This window comes from Sinohyriopsis cumingii, chromosome 4, assembly GCF_028554795.1.
Source record: "Sinohyriopsis cumingii isolate HCF-2022 chromosome 4, ASM2855479v2, whole genome shotgun sequence".
NCBI lineage: Eukaryota > Metazoa > Mollusca > Bivalvia > Unionida > Unionidae > Sinohyriopsis > Sinohyriopsis cumingii.
In genome coordinates this window covers 60,144,089-60,168,123 of record NC_142964.1, presented here as the reverse complement: position 1 = coordinate 60,168,123, position 24,035 = coordinate 60,144,089, and the positions used below count along the sequence as shown (strand labels likewise).

Sequence of the window (24,035 nt, the reverse complement as noted above, 5' to 3'; positions counted from 1 at the left end):
AGATAAGCAAAGATACGTCAGGTATATAAACACATGACATTGGTCCGGAAATCATAATTAACTATAGAAAAGCACCTCAAACTCGGAGTGTTGTCTCGCAGAGGAAATATGAAAAGCCTACACATTGCCAGTTTTCTCCTGACAGTGATAAGTAAGTATTTGTAAAATATATGTTCGTTTTTATCTTGTTAACGCATAGTGATAGTAAATGTAAGAATGTAAGTCAGTAAGTTGAAGATATGCATTGAGGTATATACAAGTAAGTAAATATATGAGTATCAGACTACTTTACATACATGCATGCATACATACATACATACATACATACATACATACATACATACTTTTTAATAAATAATTTGCTGCAAACCTTTGATTCATTGAACAACAATCATGATCATTTCCTGGTAACCAGTTCTTGTCGTTGCTATAGATGTAGATGTGTCACATATTTCATACACTTATTACCACTAATTAGTATCTTTACTGTTTCAAATCCACCGGTGGAAAAGCACCTAGGAAGCAATTGGCAACCAAGTCAGCTCGTAAGAGCGCACTACAATAGAAATAAAAGGGTATATTAGTGTTATACTTTTTATTCTTCATTTCACATTTGCTTTTTTCAATTTTGTTGTTGGATCACATTTTTTGATCTTTCATGCAAACGTTTTTTCTTTCATTTATTACATTCATTATTTACATTGATTTCATATGTTTCTTCTTTAACAATTTAAATTTCGTTTGTAGCAATCCGTATTTTTGACACAGAGTGCTTTTTTTGAATACATGACATAGTTTTACGTAACAGCGTGAGACCATATGAGCGAAATTCACGTCGCTCTTAGGATTAGCTGATAAATAATTTGGACCACAGCCGTGATCCATTATACCATTTAATCCTTTTGTATTATTTAATTTTGCAATTTTTGGAATTGTGTAGTATAGAGAATTGTGCCTTTTCTACTACAGTGTGTTAGATTTGGAAACGAATTTTTTCTCCAAATAGTATTATGGCCCAGGGACATAAAACTATGTATAAAAGAGCAAGACTTGATCAGTCCTTTGCAGTTAAAATAGAGAAAGGGGATGGGAGAGATATTTTAATAGCCTCTCACCCCAAAGGATGCCAACTGTTAGATTTCGGGGACGTTGCAGATTGCCCCCGACAATCAGACATAGTCACCGCTTTCAAAGCGAAAGGATTACCCATAGATGAGATTGAGGGAATACAAAATGGAGGGAGAAATAGATTTATTATCTACCCCGAAGACTACGAAACCCCGAAATAGATTTATTATCTACCCCGAAGACTACGACACTCCCCTATTAGACATGGGGCAAATAGACATTAAGGGAATGACAGCAAAGGTGTCAGAAACCCCCCAAATCACCAGAGGGTTAGAGCCCAGAACAAGAGACGTAATGGTCTCGGTGTTCCCCTTGGAAGTTGATAACGAAGCTCTGATAGACAAAATAAAACAGAAATTCCAGATCAACATTAAAAATCAAAAAATGGCAACTGTGTGGGGGTACCAGAAAATAAAAACCGGGGTAAGGATCATTACAATTGCCAAAGAGGACGCAGCCAAGCTCCCAACATTTTTCTATGTTTTGGGTTTCCTGCTAAAAACGTGGTACAAGGAATGCGATCATTGCATTTTGATTAACTTGCACACAGTTTTGTTTAACTTTGCTGTGCATAACTGATATGAATTATATGTGAATAATATTTATATTCTGGACCAAATTTATATTTTATATTTTATATTTTGTGGATTTCAATTTCTTGGATTATTCTGAAGGATCTTCTTGGATCAATGGACGCAGCGGGTGAGTGTGACACTCCATTTAATCATGTGACGTGTAAAAAAAAAAATGCATATTTGTCTTGGTCGTCAACATTGTGCAAAGGGATGAAAAGCTAAGCATAGTATTTTAGTTTTCATGTGTAATATATGACGTTATAAATGGCAGAGATATCCTGATAGATGTATGTATATATATATATATACACTTAAGTGCTCTTTTATGTTGTGTGTGATAGTTATTGCGAAAAAAGGAGTTGAAATTCGTACACGATCTGTGATTCGTACATGTACTGATTTAGTGCTCATAATTACTATATATGACGATATGCCATATACATGTCAGAGATTTGCCATCTACAGTCAGATTCTAGATAAGATCTAAATTCACATTGGGGCATTCGGATCATGATGTTGGAAACATGATGTGTGGGTAATGTCAAATACATTAAGTATCGTTGTTAAATACTATATGTATTTTGTGAGATGCTTTTGTGAACTGTTGTTCACGCGTTGTTAAATACTATATGTATTTTGTGAGATGCTTTTGTGAACTGTTGTTCACGTTAACTCACGTTAACTCATTCCAGTGTAAATGTGTACTCAGTCCTAGTGCCAGTAGTTATTTCCTTATATGTGTTATATATTTAGTTTTATAGTGAGTAGATAGTGAGCAAATCACATATGTACGAATTCAAAATATTATGGTAGCGGATGCGTTAGCTTTGGTACCGTTACCATGTGTTAATTCTGAGCTAAGTTCTGAGTTAGACCAAATATCATTCATCATTCGAACAATGACAACAATTTCAGTTAAGTGATGCACGAGAGGTAACAGAACATACAACTGTTACATATCTGTCCTAGCAGAAGAGGGCTCACATTCGTTAGTGCAAGTGCGAGCGATATATAACAGGTATTAACCTATTTATCAATTGTATACGGATTTCACTATAAACCGTTGAACATGGATGACAACCTAGAAATAGATGAGCGTTACAGTGGTGATGAAAGGTCCGGTTTAGAAGAAGACTTAATAGCAACCCAGACCGAAAAAAATATATACCTTCAAATTGATTCGAAATTTGGAACTCTGGACAGAGATGAATTTAAAAAGAAGATGTGTTTGGAATTGGATGTACAGAGTTTAAAAGATATAAGACTATCACTTCACGACCTGGCTAAATTGGAAAATGTCAATTACCCTGTGACGCATATAGTTGAGAGAACAGTAAGATGTGATAGTGCTCCTCTAGAGGAGAGATTAGCTGAGGATATATTTATTCTATACCATTTCTTAACAGGAGATAACAACTTATCTGAAGTGAAAAGCCTTGCGTCGAGACAGAAGCCGAGCACGGGCACGATTGATAACAGTACATGCGTGAGTCAAGCATCTAAAAGAAAAGGATCTAACAAACAGTCTCAGCGATCTGAACCAAAACCAGAACAGGTGATAACGTTATCAGATCACAATTCAGTATCTTCACTATCAAATGATAAAAATGACAGTTCAATAACAACAGAGAACTTATACAAGATAATAGACCTAAAACATTTTATACAAAGCAGTATTCAACAAATGAAAGATGACATTAGAAATGAATTGAAAACTGAGCTTGACAAGATACGTAAAGAACTGCTCAGTAGAGATGTTAACTCGACTAGGTTACAATCAGAATTAGGAAGATGCAAAGAGGAAGAGAAGAAGTTATCACAAGACAACCTAGCCTTGAGAATCTCACTCAGGGAGAAGAATAACCAGCTGGAAACTATAAATGCTCACCAGCTGTTTCTACACCAATTGCTCAGTGATAAAGTATATAACAAGGCTAAAGAAAATGTAACTTCAAAATGTGAGGCAGAAACTCAGACATTACTAGCTGATATAGTGCGTATGGGCAATCATTCAAATGAAACACAAACGGAAAAGAGGGCTAAAACGATAAATGCTCTGGACTCTGATTATATCAAACGGCGGAAGCATTTATCGGATCAAACGGAATATACAGCCAAGTCAACTGACTCAAGGGAAGGAGTGGCGTCGACACTGTCCACCATACTCAATACCTCCAACGAAGAACCTACATTAGTTAAAGATAACGATGTACGTGATTATCTCCAAGATCAGAAATACTCGGCACGAGTACACACAAGGAACAACGATAGGGAGAGAAGGTCACCATTAGCAAACAATCCGGGCACCTCATTGAAGGACACTGATAAAGTAAACAAACCGATTGAAGTTATCACAACCAACAGAAACTACAGACCACATAAACGAATGAGGAACTCTTATGAACGTCGAGTTCTAATGTCAAGAATACCAGTTGATAGAACAAGAGAGGAGATGAGAACCTGTATTAAAAAACACGCTAAAATTAAAGGGGTAGAAGTAATTGACTCTCAGATATTAAAGCATTGGCGAGTAAAAGGAGGAAAGGACACTTTTACTGTTTTAATCACGGTAGATAAGTTAGACTTTGAGAAAGTTTTAGAGGAAGGTTTTTGGCCAAATTTTGTATGGGCAAGAGAATGGTATGAGGATTATGGTGATAAGGACACCCATCAGTACTGGCGTAAATAAATAAAGGAGTAGTAAGTAAAATACATATATTATGGTAAATTGCTATATAGTCTTTGCAATACTTGTGTTGAAAATCTATTTTTCGTTAAGTCAACTAATGTCTAGTCATACATTTCATTTGTTGACGTGGAACGTAAAAGGAGTCATGTACGGGTCACCTTACTTGTATTCTTTGCTAAATGAGGTAGATGTTGCTGTACTTACTGAGCATTGGCTTCTTCCGGAGCAGCTCAATTTCCTAGATAATATACATCCAGATTTTAAATCATTCGCACGCTCTGACAAAAGACTAGCAGTAAATTTCGAAGAAAGGCTAAGGCATACGGGGTTCGGTGGAATAGCAATCCTTTATAGGAAATCACTCCGCGTTAATCCCTTGTCGAGCGCTGGCAGTGACAGAGTTTTAGGGATAGAGGTAAAATGTAATGATAGACTTAAATATTTTATATTCGGGGCACTTTTGCCATCAACTAATTTTCCTATTGCAAGTTACTCCGAAACAATAGAAGAACTAAAAGATCAGTTTGATATTTTCTGCAAAGAAGGCATTCCCGTACTTGCCGGAGACTTCAATGGTCAGCTAAGTTCACTGTTTAGCTCCAAAGCAAATTGTTTAACATCAAACGCTAGAGGCACTATTCTGGAAAAGTTTCTGAGCGATAGACATTTAATATCTGTTAATAGTCAATCCATTTGTGAAGGGCCAGATTTTACTTTTTTCTCAACCGATGGCAAATCAAAATCTTTGATAGACCATATACTATTGCAAAAAAGTAAATTCGATTTAGTGGTTAAGGCAGAAATAATAGATGATCATCCTTTGAACATTTCAGATCATCTTCCTGTAAAAATAGAGTTGGTCACACCTTTAGTACATAAGGCAACAATGGCTGACGAGCATATCATTCATTCCATAAATTGGAAGAAAGCCTCAGCAGAACAAATGAATAGATATAAGGAAGCAACACGCAACGAATTGTTAGCGCAAATGCATAAAGCAGAATTAGCGACGAATGTCGATATTGAAATTATTATTCAAGACACAGTAAAGATTTTACATGAAGCAGCATCTAGGTTTCTCCCCATAAAGAGGTTTTGCCCATACGCTAACCCCTATTGGAAACTATTAAACGTAAAAAAGTTTCACACGGAAATGCGGCTGAAACGCAGGGTATGGATTTCTAATGGTAGGCCAAGAGGTTGGGAATATATATCATATGCGAACTATAAGAAAGCGAAGAAATTGTTTGCAAAAGAATTATTGAAAGCTAAAGAAATATACGATAGAGAACAATTTAGTGAGCTTGAAAAGGCTGCAGAGCTCGATATTTCTACTTTCTATAAGTTTATACGGAATAAAAGAAATAAACGCGATTACATTCACGAAATCGAATCAAACGGAAAAATTGTACGCGATCACGACTCTATTAGAGAGTTATGGGCAAATCATTTCTCCAGTTTATCACTGCCTGACAATACTTATCTGTACGATGAAAATCATTACCAGATGATCTTAGCAGAGGTCAGAAAACAAACTAAAGAAACCTATTCACACTTTGATGAACTTGTCGATAAAATCCCCACTAGAGACGAAATCAGTATAGCAATTAGCTCTCTCAATAAAGATAAGGCATGTGGCCACGACGGTATTGTTGCTGAGCATTTACTGTTTGCGGACCCTCCAAGCAGTGTACAATTACTTGAAATTATATTCACAAAAGTGTACGAGGCCGAGAAGTACCCGTGCCACTTTAAACAAGGTTTGGTTATACCAATATTCAAAGGAGGGGGAAAGAACAAATTAGATATGAATAATTACCGCGATATAACTATAATTCCAGTGCTTCAGAAAGTTCTAGAACAAATTATATATAGTAGACTACTTATATTTTCTAAACAGATTTCTTTTCCAAATCCGTTGCAACAGGGTTTTAGAAATAATTGCGGTAGTATCACTGCAGCGTTCTGTATCAAAGAATCTATATGCTACTATTTGGATAAAAATACTCCTGTTTATGCTACATTTCTTGATAATGCTAAAGCCTTCAACACAGTTTGGCATAACGGGTTATTCTACAAGCTGTACAGACTTGGCATCAAAGGGAAGACCTGGCGCATCATGAAAGATTCGTTTGAGAGAGTAACAAGCTCTGTTTTATATGCGGGCAAGCTGTCCAAACGCTTCGATATTATGCAGGGTGTAGGACAGGGCCGTATCTTGTCTGCCTGGTTCTTTCTTGTAATGATAGATGATTTGATCACGGAATTAGATCACACTTTGCGAGGTCTAAATCTTGTTGATCTCCACCTGCCTTGTGTCTTATTAGCAGATGACACAACTGTAATGTCTAACTCGCGTCATTCAATGCAACAGCTGCTAGATACAATTTCCGACTATGCGAAAAGGTGGAGATTAAGATATAATGCAGATAAAAGTTGCACCATCTTGTTTACTAACAAAAGAACGACTGGTATACCTTCTTTTATGCTCGACAAATCTCCAATTCCGGCAGTCAAAAGTAAGAAGTATGCCGGCATACCTCTAAAATACAACTTAAAACCAAACGACGCGATAAAAGAAGCATGTGATAAAGGCAAACACTTGTTAAACTCTTTATATTTTATTGGTATCAGAGATGGAGGAATGAACCCTCTAACAAGTCTGAAGATTTGGAAAAGAATTATTCTACCCTCGGTCCTATATGGATGTGAACTATGGTCAGGTATCACAAACTCAAATATAGAAGAACTTGAGTTATGCCAGAGATATGCAGCGCGACGTATGCAAGCTTTCGATAAATATTCGCCTACGGAGGCAACAAGTAGTACCTTAGGACTCTGGTCAATGGAAGCATACATAGATAGGATGAAATTGCTCCTTTTCAACCGATTATGTAAGGGCGATTGGACTTTTATCTGGAAAAAGATTTTCATTATGCGCCTATGTCAGTATCTGAAGAACCCGCTAAAACAGACGGGATTTATACCTGATATTGACAAAATAACTAAGAAATATGGTATGGGAAATGTTCTTTTAGACTATGCAGAAAGTATACAAACTGAAGAAAAACTCATCTGGAATCGACATATTACTGATATTATCCAAAACCATGAAGAAACTACCTGGAGAGCAAATATGGAACTAAGGGATGATTTAAGTCACTTCAGAAACATTCATTTGGACTTAAAACCAAGTAATATATGGTTTCTTGGGCGTAAATATCCATCCATGTTATGGCCTCTCTCTGAAGTAATGAAACTATATATCATGCCTGTTGGTAAAGTTATGGTATGCAAACTCTGTGGAAAAGAGACTGACGACAGAGCGAAACATCTTATTTTAGGCTGCGAAATGCTGCTTGAGGAACGAAATGTTTTCTTTGAGAGAGTGATTGACTCTTTAGAAGTGAGAGACGGGGTTAACTTATTCAATCAAGAAGACGATATATTGTTGGAGACACTTCTTGGAAGCAGGGTTGACTGCATGTCGTCTATTGACGATGACGTATCAGATAGGCTCATGTTGGTGACCGCAAACAGCATAGCTTCATTCTACAATAAAATGTGTGCCCTACTATCAACTAACATGCCCTAACATGATATTAAAAGTAAGTAGTAAATTAACATTAAATATAAACAATTAAAGGCCAAAGTCTTCTTGTCAAATCCGCAAATTTTGTTGTCTGACAGCTGTTTGTGTGTGCGTTTATGTATTTGTTTATGTATTTGTTTATGTTTATTTCCAAGAGATTTCTATATGGTTTTCTGTATTTATATATCTCATTTTGTAAACGCATTAGTTGACGATGTATATATCATGCTTGCGTTCTCGTCTATGATGTGTCTCATAATTCTATGATATGTATAATATGTATCTTAGCAACCTGATATACTCTTTGTTGTAGAGGTTACTAAGTCATTTAGACAGTCAGTCATAGATAAATGCATGCACGCACGCATACGCGCAAACAAGTATATATATGCATAAATACATGCGTCATATGAAGAAAAGAAACTACATATAGAATTACACTGTTATAAGTTTTACATTTCATTTTCGTTGCTATCTCGGACTTAATGTTAAGCACATAACACTATAGACATATTAACTTTTCGAAATATTATCATCATCAAGCAACTGTTAAAAGATCAGTGCCATGCTCCGCCAAATGATTGCAGATTTGCATAATTGCAGGTATTGAGATATTTCATTTTGTCAATACGGTAGCTTACACAGTATTACAATTGTATTACTACTGTATCTTTGTCACTTTTCTGTTCTATTTTATGATCTTGTATTATTCTGAATTTGTTTAATCTGATGTAATCTCTTTTTAAAGAGGATATAAAGTCAGTCAGTCAGTCAGTCAGTCAGTCATACATACATATCATATCATGTTGGTGACCGCAAACAGCATAGCTTCATTCTACAATAAAATGTGTGCCCTACTATCAACTAACATGCCCTAACATGATATTAAAAGTAAGTAGTAAATTAACATTAAATATAAACAATTAAAGGCCAAAGTCTTCTTGTCAAATCCGCAAATTTTGTTGTATGACAGCTGTTTGTGTGTGTTTATGTATTTGTTTATGTATTTGTTTATGTTTATTTCCAAGAGATTTCTATATGGTTTTCTGTATTTATATATCTCATTTTGTAAATGCATTAGTTGACGATGTATATATATATCATGCTTGCGTTCTCGTCTATGATGTGTCTCATAATCCTATGATATGTATAATATGTATCTTAGCAACATGATATACTCTTTGTTGTAGAGGTTACTAAGTCATTTAGACAGTCAGTCATAGATAAATGCATGCACACACGCATACGCACAAACAAGTATATATATGCATAAATACATGCGTCATATGAAGAAAAAAAAACTACATATAGAATTACACTGTTATAAGTTTTCCATTTCATTTTCGTTACTATCTCGAACTTAATGTTAAGCACATAACACTACAGACGTATTAACTTTTCGAAATATTATCATCATCAAGCAACTGTTAAAAGATTAGTGCCTTGCTCCGCCAAATGACTGCAGATTTGCATAATTGCAGGCATTGAGATATTTCGTTTTGTTAATACGGTAGCTGACACAGTATTACTATTGTATTTTTGTCAATTTTCTGTTTTATTTTATGATCTTGTATTATCATGAATTTGTTTATTCTGATGTAATCTCTTTTTAAAGAGGAAATAAAGTCAGTCAGTCAGTCAGTCATACATACATACATACATACATACATATTTTTTAATAAATAATTTGCTGCAAACCTTTGATTCATTGAACAACAATCATGATCATTTCCTGGTAACCAGTTCTTGTCGTTGCTATAGATGTAGATGTGTCACATATTTCATACACTTATTACCACTAATTAGTATCTTTACTGTTTCAAATCCACCGGTGGAAAAGCACCTAGGAAGCAATTGGCAACCAAGTCAGCTCGTAAGAGCGCACTACAATAGAAATATAAAAGGGTATATTAGTGTTATACTTTTTATTCTTCATTTCACATTTGCTTTTTTCAATTTTGTTGTTGGATCACATTTTTTGATCTTTCATGCAAACGTTTTTTCTTTCATTTATTACATTCATTATTTACATTGATTTCATATGTTTCTTCTTTAACAATTTAAATTTCGTTTGTAGCAATCCGTATTTTTGACACAGAGTGCTTTTTTTGAATACATGACATAGTTTTACGTAACAGCGTGAGACCATATGAGCGAAATTCACGTCGCTCTTAGGATTAGCTGATAAATAATTTGGACCACAGCCGTGATCCATTATACCATTTAATCCTTTTGTATTATTTAATTTTGCAATTTTTGGAATTGTGTAGTATAGAGAATTGTGCCTTTTCTACTACAGTGTGTTAGATTTGGAAACGAATTTTTTCTCCAAATAGTATTATGGCCCAGGGACATAAAACTATGTATAAAAGAGCAAGACTTGATCAGTACTTTGCAGTTAAAATAGAGAAAGGGGATGGGAGAGATATTTTAATAGCCTCTCACCCCAAAGGATGCCAACTGTTAGATTTCGGGGACGTTGCAGATTGCCCCCGACAATCAGACATAGTCACCGCTTTCAAAGCGAAAGGATTACCCATAGATGAGATTGAGGGAATACAAAATGGAGGGAGAAATAGATTTATTATCTACCCCGAAGACTACGAAACCCCGAAATAGATTTATTATCTACCCCGAAGACTACGACACCCCCCTATTAGACATGGGGCAAATAGACATTAAGGGAATGACAGCAAAGGTGTCAGAAACCCCCCAAATCACCAGAGGGTTAGAGCCCAGAACAAGAGACGTAATGGTCTCGGTGTTCCCCTTGGAAGTTGATAACGAAGCTCTGATAGACAAAATAAAACAGAAATTCCAGATCAACATTAAAAATCAAAAAATGGCAACTGTGTGGGGGTACCAGAAAATAAAAACCGGGGTAAGGATCATTACAATTGCCAAAGAGGACGCAGCCAAGCTCCCAACATTTTTCTATGTTTTGGGTTTCCTGCTAAAAACGTGGTACAAGGAATGCGAGTACGAGCGTCCCTGTACACGATGCAGGAAAACTGGGCATGCTCCCAGAGGCTGTACAAATTCGTTAGCCCCAAGCACATATGCAAGTGCGACGGCTACAAATACAACAAAAACTGTTGATGAGGAAATAAATGGCGAAAATTTGATTGATTTCGCAAATACGGACATAATTGACCACACAACCTCACAACTAAATGACACAACAACCACACGTTATGGAAAAACTCAGACACCCACAATAAATACGACCGGCAAAGATCTAAAGTGGGAAGACTTTGTCACCCCAAAAAAGACCTGCCGTCAAGGAAACCTCCAAATACGAGGATGAAATATCGGGTAAAAACCCGTATTTTCTAATACAACTTGAGGATGAAATTATCCAAGAGGGTGAGGGGAAACAAGAAGAACTACCAGTTGACATATTGGGAACCAAACCCGTGACATCAACATCAACACCTGCGCAGAAGCGCAAACACGCCACGTCGTAGCATGGCTCCTCCCCTGAAGGGGAGTTTAGCTATGTGTACCAAATACTAAACAAAACCCAAGAAACAGTAATCCCGCCCGTAAGGGCTAAAATCATGAGAAAAAAAATAGGAATGACAAAGACAAAAGACAAATACAAGGACCTTGAAACCACGACAAAACAAACAAAAAAACGACAATGGAAATGACATGGAAAAGGAAAGCGAATACGAATCAGACACAGAAACCATAAACGACTCACAGCTTACAGAAAACAGCAACCAATCAAACGAGGCTCTGGGACCAACCCAGAGTCCCACAGGAATGTAAACATAATATAAATACAAAACAAAACTGAATATAACAACTTTAACTGAAATACATAAATTAAATTCTATATAAAAGTGATGCGGCACCTGGGAGTGAAGCGAAAATGGAAGAAACAAACTTCCGGATCGCTACTATCAACAGCAATGGGATAGACAAAGCGAAAGCAGACAAAATAGCCAAAAAAACAAACTTTGATGTAATAATGATACAAGAAACACACAATGGATTTACACCAGAACTCAAATTTATTATTAGAGGCGGGGTAGCAACAATAATAAAAAATAAACAGGGGGTAAGCTGCGAAAGGTTTGAGGAAGGGGAATTTTTTAAGGGACGGTTGCTTCATGTTAAAATGTTAAATTGGCATATAATAAATGTGTACATGCCAGATAATAGAAATAAGAAACTAAATTTTATAGAAAACTTATCTAACTACCTACAACAATATTCGATGGAAAATCTAATCATAGGGGGAGATTTCAATTGGGTAGGGGACGAAATTGACAGAACGACTGACCTAACAACGAGTAACAAAATATACCGAACTAAAATGATAAATTTATTAAATAAACACAATTTACATGACATTTATAGAAAACTGAACATATTAAGAAGAGAATTTACCTTTAACTATAAACAAAACCAGTCTAGCAGGATTGATAAATTTTACGGGAATTTTTATGATCCATTAATATATATTAATACTACAATAACCAATCAAAAACTATCAGACCATTTCATGGTCACTATGGACCTAAAAATGGAGGAAAAAAAAGAGACAAATGGGGGCCAGGACTATGGAAACTAAATAATAAGATTTTAAATGACAAAGAATATGTAGAAATAATAAAAAAAGAAATTGAAACCTTCAAAAATGAAGAAAATATTAATATAATAAATGATTGGGATGTTTTAAAAAACATAATAAAAAGAATCTTCAGTACTCAAATAGAAGGGCGGAAAAACAGAAAAAGACAAACACGAACTCAAATTAAAACTAAGCAAAACAACAAACGACGATGAAAAAAAAACGACTGACAGACAAAATTAAAATCATTGAAGAAGACGAAAATCAGGATTGAAAAATAAGGGCGGAAAAATTTACAGAGATCTACAACAAGGCAAAAAACCTTATATAAACGAGAAGAATTTAGAAAACAAAATCAAAATAAATAATGTAACCCATACTGTAAAAGAAGATATCCTAAATAGTATTTCTCAATATTATAAAGAACTATACACCACACAGAACATTGACTTCAGCACAATCGACAGCTACTTAAAAAATGTCGACTGTGAGATGACATCAACAGTACATAGAGACCAATGTGATGACGTCATCTCAGATGAAGAAATCACAAAGAGTATAGCTACACTCACTAAAAAGAAATCACCAGGGAAAGATGGACTCACCGTGGAATTCTACTAAACGTTTCACGGTGAACTAACGCCGATCTTAAACGCTTTGTATAATAATATATTTTTAAGTAAAAATAAAATGACTAAATCTATGAGGGAGGGGGTTATCACAATTATATACAAAGCGAAAGGGGATAGAGACGAAATTAAAAACTGGAGGCCCATATCACTTTTAAACACGGACTATAAGATTTTAAGTAGGATTTTAACAAACAGAGTAAAGGGTGGGATAAACAAAATAATTAATGTAAATCAAACTTGTGGGGGGAAAGGGAGGGATTTACCAAACAATATTTTAAACATTAAAACTATAATTGACTACATAAATGAAACTGGTACGAAGGGTGCTATGGTACTCTTCGACCAGGAGAAAGCTTTCGACCGATTAGAACAAAACTATATACAGAATGTATTTTAAAAAACTTGGTTTCGGACCCAACTTCCGGAAATGGACCGAAATCCTATACACTGGGATAGCTTCATGTGTACAGTAAACGGGAAATGCACAAAAGAACTGGAAATACAACGATCAGTGAGACAAGGATTCCACTATCAATGCTATTATACGTAATGGCAATAGAAATCCCAAGTCACAAGATAAGAAACAACCCAGAAATACAAGGCATACAAATACCAAACCTAAAAAAAAGAATTACAAATGCTCCAACATGCAGATGATTTCACCAACTTTATAAGAGAGGGGAAATGCTATAAGCATCTAGTAGAAGAATTTGAAAAATTTGGTAAAGCGTCAGATTCCAAAATAAACCACGAGAAGACTGAAATCTTAAAAATAGGTAACTGGAGGGGCAACCACCCTGGATTACCCACCCACCCACCTACTAAGAGACACGGTAAAGGCTCTGGAGGTTTACTTTGGTAAAAAAGAAGCTGTAGAAAACTATAAACATATTATCTACAAAATAAGAGAAAATGTGAAAATCTGGGCCATGGCGCTATTATGTATCAAGGAGCTGGCCCAAGTGGCCAAGAATTATTTACACTCAAATATTAACTATATAATTAAATCCATAGATATGGATAATAAAATTTTAAACAAAATAGACAATGAAATAATACATTATATATGGAATCATAAAATGCATTATGTAAAAAAGAGACATTATATAGAGCCAAAAGTAGAGGGGGCTTGGGGTTGCCGAGCCCCCTACTACTAAAATTAACTAACATAATCAATAGATTAAAAAAATTACAATCAGACCCGGCTACAGCGTGGAAAGCACTGTACATCTACTGATTCGGCTTCGCCTTGAGAAACCGACCAGAGATATACAAAAATAACAAATTAATAAAAAAAATTCGAAGTACCACGCAAATTTAAACATATAAGAGAACTAATTTTAAAATATAGGGACAAAACAGATTTATGGAAAATAGAAATAAGTAAAAGTCACGCTTGGATTAGGGAGGAGGTAACCAAAAATGTAAAATGTAGAGTAGAGCAGGACAACTGGGGGGGGGGGGGGGGGGTGGGGTAAATTGGACAAAAACTTGGAAAATTGGGAAAAAATAAGATCTGTCAAAACACAAAGTATAATTTTTAAATACCCGCACAACGCCTGGCTAACAGGCGAAGAAGCAATCAAGCGTCGTATGATCAGGATAATGCCGAAATGCCCTTTATGTAGAACAGCGAACTTCACCAAACTACATACGATTGCCCAATGTGATAAAACTAAACATAATAGGATAATGTCAATAATGGAAATTTGCAAAAAATATAAGTATAACAAAAATAACATTTTATTCATAGATGTAGACTACGAAAACAAAATCGTTCTAAAAAGTATAGACTATATAGTAACTACGATGATATCCTGTGGAGAAGGTGATAAAGATTTTTAAATAAGATACGTGGTACAAATAAGAATATTAACCACAATACGAACTCAATACGTCTTACGACGAACAGATACTTACCGTCAGGCTGATATAACGCAATTTATGTTGGAATTGGGGGAGAGAGGAGGAGGGAGGAATCGGTATTACAGACCGAAGGGTCGAGTAGCGCAATTGCGAGCCGATGCCATACCCATACCCCCACCTCTCACCACACAACAGCCATATTTCAAAGAAAATTTCAAATTATATTTCAAATATTTCACACAAAAAAACATATAACCTACTAAAACAATGAAGAAAAAAGAAAAAGGAAATTTTTAATAATGGAATTTTTTAATTCTGAAAGAAATTTCTAAAGACATATATAGTAAGGGATACAGGGAAACTATATGGGGGAAGTAAAAGGCGATGACATCATGGGGCTAAGTTACATGGCGCTACGCGAAGTGGACAGGCCCATGAAAGAGTCTTTGAAAACACCCCATGTAGAACATAAACAGACAAAACAGAGACGCAAATACATACTGGATAACACTTAGTTTAAAACCCTACTAACTTCTTCTATATCTTAAAAACCATACAGCTCCCGCACTGTATGGTTGACCACTTCACAATAATGTGGTCTCATAAACAATTTTGGATCTTTCAATAAAGAATAATCAGATAAACGAAATAAAGGAGACCTAACTCGACCCAGGAGAAACGCATAGAGAATAAAGAAGTGTGGACCTTGGATCGAGAGTAACCTACCTATCAACATCGTTAAAAACTATTACGAGGAACGACACATATTATCACTCGAATAATACAATAGGAACATTTTTAACAAAATCTAAATAGTACACCGTTCCATCGTCAAAATTCGAAAACCATAAAACAAATTAAAAGATAAAATATAACATATCATAACGGATCTTAAATCCAAATTAGGAAGAAATACAACTGGGAAAGATATTTGATCTATACTTGCTGTCTCAAACATACAGAAAATATAGCATACACACAATATAGCACCACTACATATAGCAAACACTGAGACCTAGGCGACCTCTAGTAAAGGTCACAAAGATTTCAAGGGAAGGAACTTCGAGCAAGGTGCGGGAAACCAGGCTCGGACGAACAACCCTTTAGATAACACTAAGGAAACATAAATACCCCATCAAAAATTCTAAAAACGAAACTTTTGATATAAATTTTTTTTAAAAATAAAACATACAACACATCTGAGGGGGAAACACACAAACATAAAATACTTTTTAGTTTTTTTGGAAATGGGGGGGGGCATCTGTCTGGTGCCCCAAAACAAAAGAAGATATGCATTGAGGTATATACAAGTAAGTAAATATACGAGTATCAGCCTACTTTACATACATACATACATACATACATACATACATACCTTTAATAAATAATTTGCTGTAAACCTTTGATTCATTGAGCAACAATCATGATCATTTCCTGGGAACTAGTTCTTATCTTTGCTATATATGTAGATGTGTCACATATTTCATACACTTACCACTAATTAGTATATTTACATTAATAAGAACTCGGTCTCAATTATTAAAGAATACTTCTTTCATTCTTTGGCTACCGCATGCTGGTGAGCTAATGAAATTATTTCTTTTGCCTCCCTTTTTCAGTTATCAACAATGCTGTGATAGCTGCTATAGGTAATTTCAAATGTACTATCTCTCTCTCTCTCTCTCACACACACACACACACACACACACATCAAATATAGGATAAAAATGGGCAAGATTATCCCAATTTTATTACAGAATCTCAGATGGTTGTATTATGTCTGTTAGCAGGAAAAGAGCGCGTGTGTGTATATATATATATATATATATATATATATATATATATATATATATATATATATATATATATATAAACACAAATGTCTGTGCCAAAAATACCTTTCTGAAATTGATCAACATAGTTGTTATGAATTTCTCTAATGTCTATGGGTCACCCAGTGTTATGTATATCTAGATTGTTTTGTAACTCCTGGTGCATTCTTTTAGACTTTAAAATAAGTTTTTAGGAATTTTTTGGATTCAATTCATAATACTGCAAGTTCCTCTTGAATTTTCAGTCACATTTTTCCGATTGGAAATTCCATTTATTAACTTCAAATATTGTATAGTAAGCGTGTTCGTCATACGTTTTTTATGAAATGAAATGAAAAATCCATAAATGTAAGAACATTAAACCAATTGCGTGAGACATCTCTCATATAGAAGAACAAAGTGCAGAGAAGAGGTGGTCTTGTGCGTATCGAGCACACTTACCTGACGCATGCATACCTCCTAATACCTCTTGTCGAATGTGTCGAGTTGCACGCAACGAGACGTAGGCATATTTATATCAGTTGTCAGAGGTATGATGATGTACCACCAAAGAAAATTTGGTTTATATAATTAATTTTGACGGTATCTTTTAACCATTTTACTGATGTTACTTTTGTTTTATTTGAGACACATTGTACAGAACTTTAACATTTTTTACGTTTGATAGTTTTCTTCGTGTACTTCATGTTTGCTTCTATTTGGAAGGGTTTGTCTGTCGAAACGGTTGTGAAATGCATATTTCGAACATTTAGCCTTGGTTGATACCATTTAGCCACTAGTGGACCGAGATGCCGTTAGGCGCTGCTATAAACGTACATTCAAACTGCCTGCTCTCAAACTTGTTTAAGAGAGGAAACTAGTTCCCAGGTATCTGACTCTGTCAGAAGTTACATTGTACTGTTTACAGGAGCCACTGCATACCTATTGTATCTTTCGTATGAGGTCAATTCCAGTGTGTGGGTTTTAGTTAAAACATTTATTTATAAAGTTTAAGTATTAGGTTTTTTAAAAGGCATAGTTGAAACTCTCAAGTTTCCATTTGGGCATTTTATAGTCGTTGAAATGTCAGTCCCGTCGGGCATATCTGACATATACTAGTAAGAAATAGTATGCAATCAACGAAACCAGTTTTATTTGGATTAAATTGGCCACATGTCAGTGCGATTTTGAGTGTAAACAAATCACTGTCCCAGAGGAATATTTGCGACAGTACCCGCGTTGAAAAGAATAGGCAATCAAATTTCTACTATAATATACTGTCCGTCTTTTGCACTAAAGAAACGTTTATCATTTGGACTAAGTTTGAAGATACACTGGTGTAGCGGTTTGCTACTCGTGGTGTGGCGTTATGAGGTTGTACCTTCTTACAAGGTGTCAGCTTTATTTGGCTATCGTTATCTTGAGGGTGATCGCCCTCTGTATTGTTGTTGCCCGGTTTTAGTAAATATTAAAATAAAGTGTGACATTATAGATGGAATAAATAGAGATCTGAGCAGATATATAGAACAGAACGACACGAGCCCCCGTATATGGAAAAACAAAACATTTAATCATTTACATAAACAACTGTGATAAAACATTACATTAGGAAGATACACTTATTTTTGGAATAAATCTTTCACCGAATTTCAAACACAAATATATTTATATAAATAGCCGATCTGTTTTAAATGATAGAATTAGTTCATCATATAATCGAGTGAACAATCGAAGTCATTGCCTTGTACAACTTCATAACCTGCTTATTCCGGTCCACTCCAACTTCACTGTGGTGGTTCATCCAGGTCCTTTCGCTTTTTCCCTTTTCCGACCTCCCTACTATCTCGCCTCTTTCCGGCCCTCAAACATTGTGTGGGTAGATGGATACATAAGTACGTAGATACGTAGATACTTTGATAAGTATGTACCTGGATACGTCAGTGGATATGTCCGTCGATACGTCCATGGATACTTCAGTGGATACGTTCACGGAGGTATTTCCCTTTATAAAATAAATAGAAAAGCGACCTAAATATTCTGTCAGTTATCCTACTGGAAACAGATCATTACTCCCCTCTCGTTATATCAGATATTGTTCTATCGGAATTCTAACAGACCAAAGGCTCTCTGATCAAGCTAAACATGACAGACCATAAACAAACCTAGTTTCACAAGATTATGTGCTTCCTAATGGCTATTTCATTACTGATTCCCATTAAAATTACACGAGACATAACGGTTCCGTTCTCATCTCAATTACACAACCGAATGCATGAAATTGATCACATGACTTAACTACGTTATTTTCAGCGGATACACACATTCAAGTCTTTAACATACATGAAATCATCTAAGATCAGTGAATTCAAACGGATTCTCGTAACCCATATCAACTAAAGTAATGCATGAAATTTCTTAGATTCCTATAACAATCAAGACGAGAAATTCAAACAATTCGTCAGACTTATATAAAGATCACTGTACGGATTCAGATAGATTAACTCAAACACAGTTACACTCATTTCAAGAGAATAGATCTACGAATTTAAACAAATAAATTCATGCAAATATAAACAATTACATTGAAGCAAAGCATTTTATTGGTATCAACGAACTACATGAAATTGACGCAAATACCCTGTGCTTTCAAACTTTGTTCGCTTCTAAAACCAAAACTGTCCGTTGACTTTGCAGACATCCGGACCCTTTGACCAATGTTTTACGATAGAATTTCTTCCAAATCTACTCTTCGTGTCCCTTGTATTTTAACTCTTGTAGGAAAATTGCAGACTGACTAGATTTCTTTCGATGAGGCAATTTAACTCCAAGAAATTTTCGTGTGGAAACCTGGCCCTTTTTTAGCGTAAACAATCAGGATTAAATATGTTTACCGCCTTTTATAACTAGGCGCCAACATTGTGGTCAGCATGACTTATAGCATTCCAAACAACAGATCTGGAAAATTTAAAATCTGACAGTTCCGATATAAAATCGAAGTTATCCGTCCCTCTTCTAGTCGTCTAACGGTTATGTAAACGAAGGCTTATTTAAGAATCACTTCCTCTCCCGACACAGACATTATAAATCATTGCAGTATAGCAATTTAACAAGCACCTGTCCACGTAAATCTAATTAATTGTTCTCTTTCCCCAAGTTAATGCGCTCTTCATATATCGACAGAAATGTATATTCTTACAACTGGGAAAATAATACCTACATTCGTTTGGTTTGAATTTAAATATTCAACAAACTTGCCAAAGGTGCATAACATGTAATTGAATTAGATTTAGATGACTTACTTCAGAATGTTTTCAACGTAGAGTGGCGAAAAGGTGTGTGTGTGTGTGTGTGTGTGTGTGTGTGTGTGTGTGTGTGTGTGTGGTCAATAATTATCAAAGCATACATAGAAAAGAGGATGGATTATATATCTTTATTAACATAGACAAATATTTGAATTTTATTCGAATACACTCATCGAATAACAAAATTACGTGATTGTTCAACTACTTGCATTGCTTTCACCCGCTGTTCTAATGCTCCTTTTCTGACGGTATTCACGTGATGTTGGTCACATTATGACAACTAATTGCCAAAAACGAAATCTCGACTCATCCTAATATCTTAAAATGTATTGGCCTGAATTTTAACGCACTTATTTCGAGCAGTAAAGAAGTTTGAACTTTTGTTCTTGCTGTTGTTTCTGAGTATCCCGACCATGCCTTGACTTTCCATATTTCACAAGTGAAGTTTAATATCAGTCATCTTGTTTCCAATGCTCTTTCGTCGCCTACTTCCGTTTACAAGCATCACATCTAGCGATCAGTGGTTTGTCACTTGCTCCACTCGAATTGTGCAAGCAGCACCTCTGTTTGTGCTGGGAGTATGTCTTTTCCGCTCAGGTCGTGGTATACGTAATCGATTATCATTTCATTGAGCAGCATGCTTGGTAGGTTATCAGACATTGGACATTACTGGCTTGCTGTCTGGCCCTTCTACTCTTTATTTTCTTATCACAGTTGTGCTACCTTGTGTCACGCACGTTGATAAGATCTGGTATTCACAAGGTTTCACGTAAAAACTGCTAATATTTACTTGTGACTTTTTCAGCCAGGAACAACGAATCTCGACTTCACGTGCGAGCTTTATTTAAGCATAGTTTTCGTAAATGCCTACTTAACAACGTTGTAGTTATAATTTCTACTTCTTCGTTAGCATCTTCGAACTGTGAATAACTCTGCGTTTTGTTATGCTTGTTGGTTGACTATTTGTTGTTCTTGAACATGCTGTCCTTTATGCATGGCATTAAAATATATTACAATTTCCCAGATGAGCTCATGCTATTGTTTAAATGTACATGCTTAATGTCTTTCTTTATTAGTACTTTTTAACTCTTCATCGTACCAGTTGGTCTTGTCTGATACCGTCCGTTTAGTGGTTTCAGTCTTTCGATCATCTCCATCAAAGTATTTGATGATTGTACTTCTGCTTTAAGTACGTATTCTAACATTAGCTTTTTTAACTTCATTTTAGTGGATAAACAGCTCGTTTAGCTCATTCCCTTCACCTTGATTCCTTTGTAGTCTGTGGGTTAATTGCCTTTATTTTGTTGTTTGTTCTGTTGTGTGGTTCCAAGGCTAGTACCACGGCTATTATCACTGTACCTGCATCCACCAAGTTGTTCATTCCAAGGATGGGAGCCATGATTGCTCAGTGGTCAGCGTGCCGAACATATAATGAATAGCTTGCGTATTAGAATTAACAGTCCGAGTCAACCGCCGTTGGTTTTCACTTAGAAAATAACTTAGTCCACCTGCTGGTTTGACATAAACTTCCAGTCCGCTTTTTTTCTTATTGTCAGTAGGAACCGATGGTATTATTTAGGTAACTTCATGTAATATTCGCTCTGAATAGTTAGATGGTTTATCCATTTTATAGCTGAAGTCTGATTCTCTGTAGCTAATAATTTTGCAACAATGTTTTTCTTCATTTCTTTCACTTCTGGTTATATAGCTTCTCCTTGTTACACCCAGCGTGTGTCTACCCTTTAATTTCTTTAAAATCTCCTTTTATGTGGCAATGTAGATTTTTAAGCAAGATTCGTTTGCACTCATCCTTTTTCATTGTTATCGACGTTCTTCATCTTTTATATTATTATTATTATTATTATTATTATTATTATTGCCTTGTTAGGATGCGCACTGGCATTCTGTATGATGGACCCATGTATATACACAACATGTCCAAGTGGAACCACGTGCAGGTACAGCCCACCCACCCCTCTCTCTCTCTCACGCATACACCCACCCACCCACACACGCACACACGTACAGCAGACACACACACACACACATAGGGATAGGCACGCAAACAAGCAAAGATTAAGGAGGATGAATCAGGATTGGTTTATACGGCTAAGGAAACTCATAACCTATATAAACAATCAATAACAGCATAATTGATTATAGTTTGTATAGGCAATTATGTTAATGGTCGCATTTACGAATGGTAATAAGTAAACAAAAGATACGAATGGTATTAAGTAAACAAAGGATCTTCCTAAAGATCGTTCAACTACTTTTGAATCTCTGGATCTACCTTGTTTGACCGAGTTATCCTTTGTATGTTTTTCAACAGATGGATATTGATGCAATTTTACATTGATACATGAGTGATAGTTTATGCTCTTTCTTCGCTTTTCTTGACGAAATAAATGATACTCTTATGACATAAACAGTGTGGTAATAATAAAGAAGAAAATATTCGAGGAAAGAAAAACACATCTCACGATTTTTTCGCTTATTTTAACCTTGAGAGTGTTATTCGGTTGTCAGATAAGAGAAAATAAAGAAATAAGCAAGAAATAAAAACGAACACTACGGTTAATGCCAGCACCACTCCTGCTACCGCCACTGATATAGCTGTACTACTACTACTATTATTAAGATTATTATTGTTGATACTACTACTACAATTACTACAAACACTACTACTGCTGCTGCTACTACTACTATTACTACATCAACTACCACCACTACTACTACTACTACTACTACTACTACTTCAACTACTACCACTACTACTATTACCATTTCCACTCCATTTACAGAGCGAATTATTGCGGAGGATGCAACGCTGAATGTATTGGACACAGCTTCCAGCCTCTAATGAACACAAAATCTCCATGACGAGGACTTCACCAGTACTAGATAAATGCAAATAAAAATAAATATGCATGACACTGTCAATAGTTTTTGTTTATATTTTGCATATCACGTACATAATACATAAAGACACGAATGCATGCATTCTACGATTTCGCTTTGCGAAATTTGGTACGAAAAATATTTTAAATAAATTTAAATCCACATATTAATACTAACCGTGGATCATGTGATAATTTATTCCTTCCTTCATTCTTACTTCTTTCGGCGATTGAATAAACTAGATTTTAATCCTTATTTTCTATATTCCTTCCCTTCTTCCTTCATTTCATTCGCAATGTATATTTATATACTCTCTCCCTCTTCCTTCTTGTTAGACTGGATCAAAATAAACAAGAATTTAGTAAAAAGAGACAAACGAAGGAAAAAGTCTTAAAATGTGCTTAAAATCCATAACTTTTGTTTTCATATCAAAATAATCTTGTATTTCTTACATTATATATATATATATATATATATATATATATATATATATATATATATATATATATATATATATATCAGCAAGAATGTTTCATGGTCTAGAAATGTCTGCTTTTTACAGCATTTTGATAATATCAAATGAAAAAGTGGCCCATTTTCTTCTTACAAGCTTTGCATTAATTCGGTATATAATAATTACGGAAATGCACTTAAAAACAAAAAGCTATATTCCTCAATATACCCGTAAATATAACGCATATAAGATCAACGAACATAGACCTTGATATGTCGTCGCATAAAGTTCCAAATCAGTGTGGACCGCCCCAGTGTCCTAAGTGGTTACAGCGTCTGCCTCGGATGCGGAAGGTAGCGGGTTCCAACATCAGCCGACTCATACCAAAGATTTATACAAATGGTACTAACAGCTTCCTATCTTGGCACTCAGCACGAAGAGGTTAGTGTTTGGACTGGTCGGCCTGCTATCAAGATAATGTGACTGGGTGGAACATGATGCCA

General features: G+C 35.4%; 1 long non-coding RNA gene across 1 annotated transcript; it reads left to right on the top strand.

The window, feature by feature from the left end:
• Positions 1-23,120, top strand: LOC149801250 (uncharacterized). Its single transcript, XR_016420605.1, has 4 exons — positions 1-151; positions 16,684-16,713; positions 22,066-22,135; positions 22,982-23,120. It is a non-coding gene; the product is annotated as an uncharacterized LOC149801250 (long non-coding RNA).
• Positions 23,121-24,035: the final 915 nt, after the last annotated feature.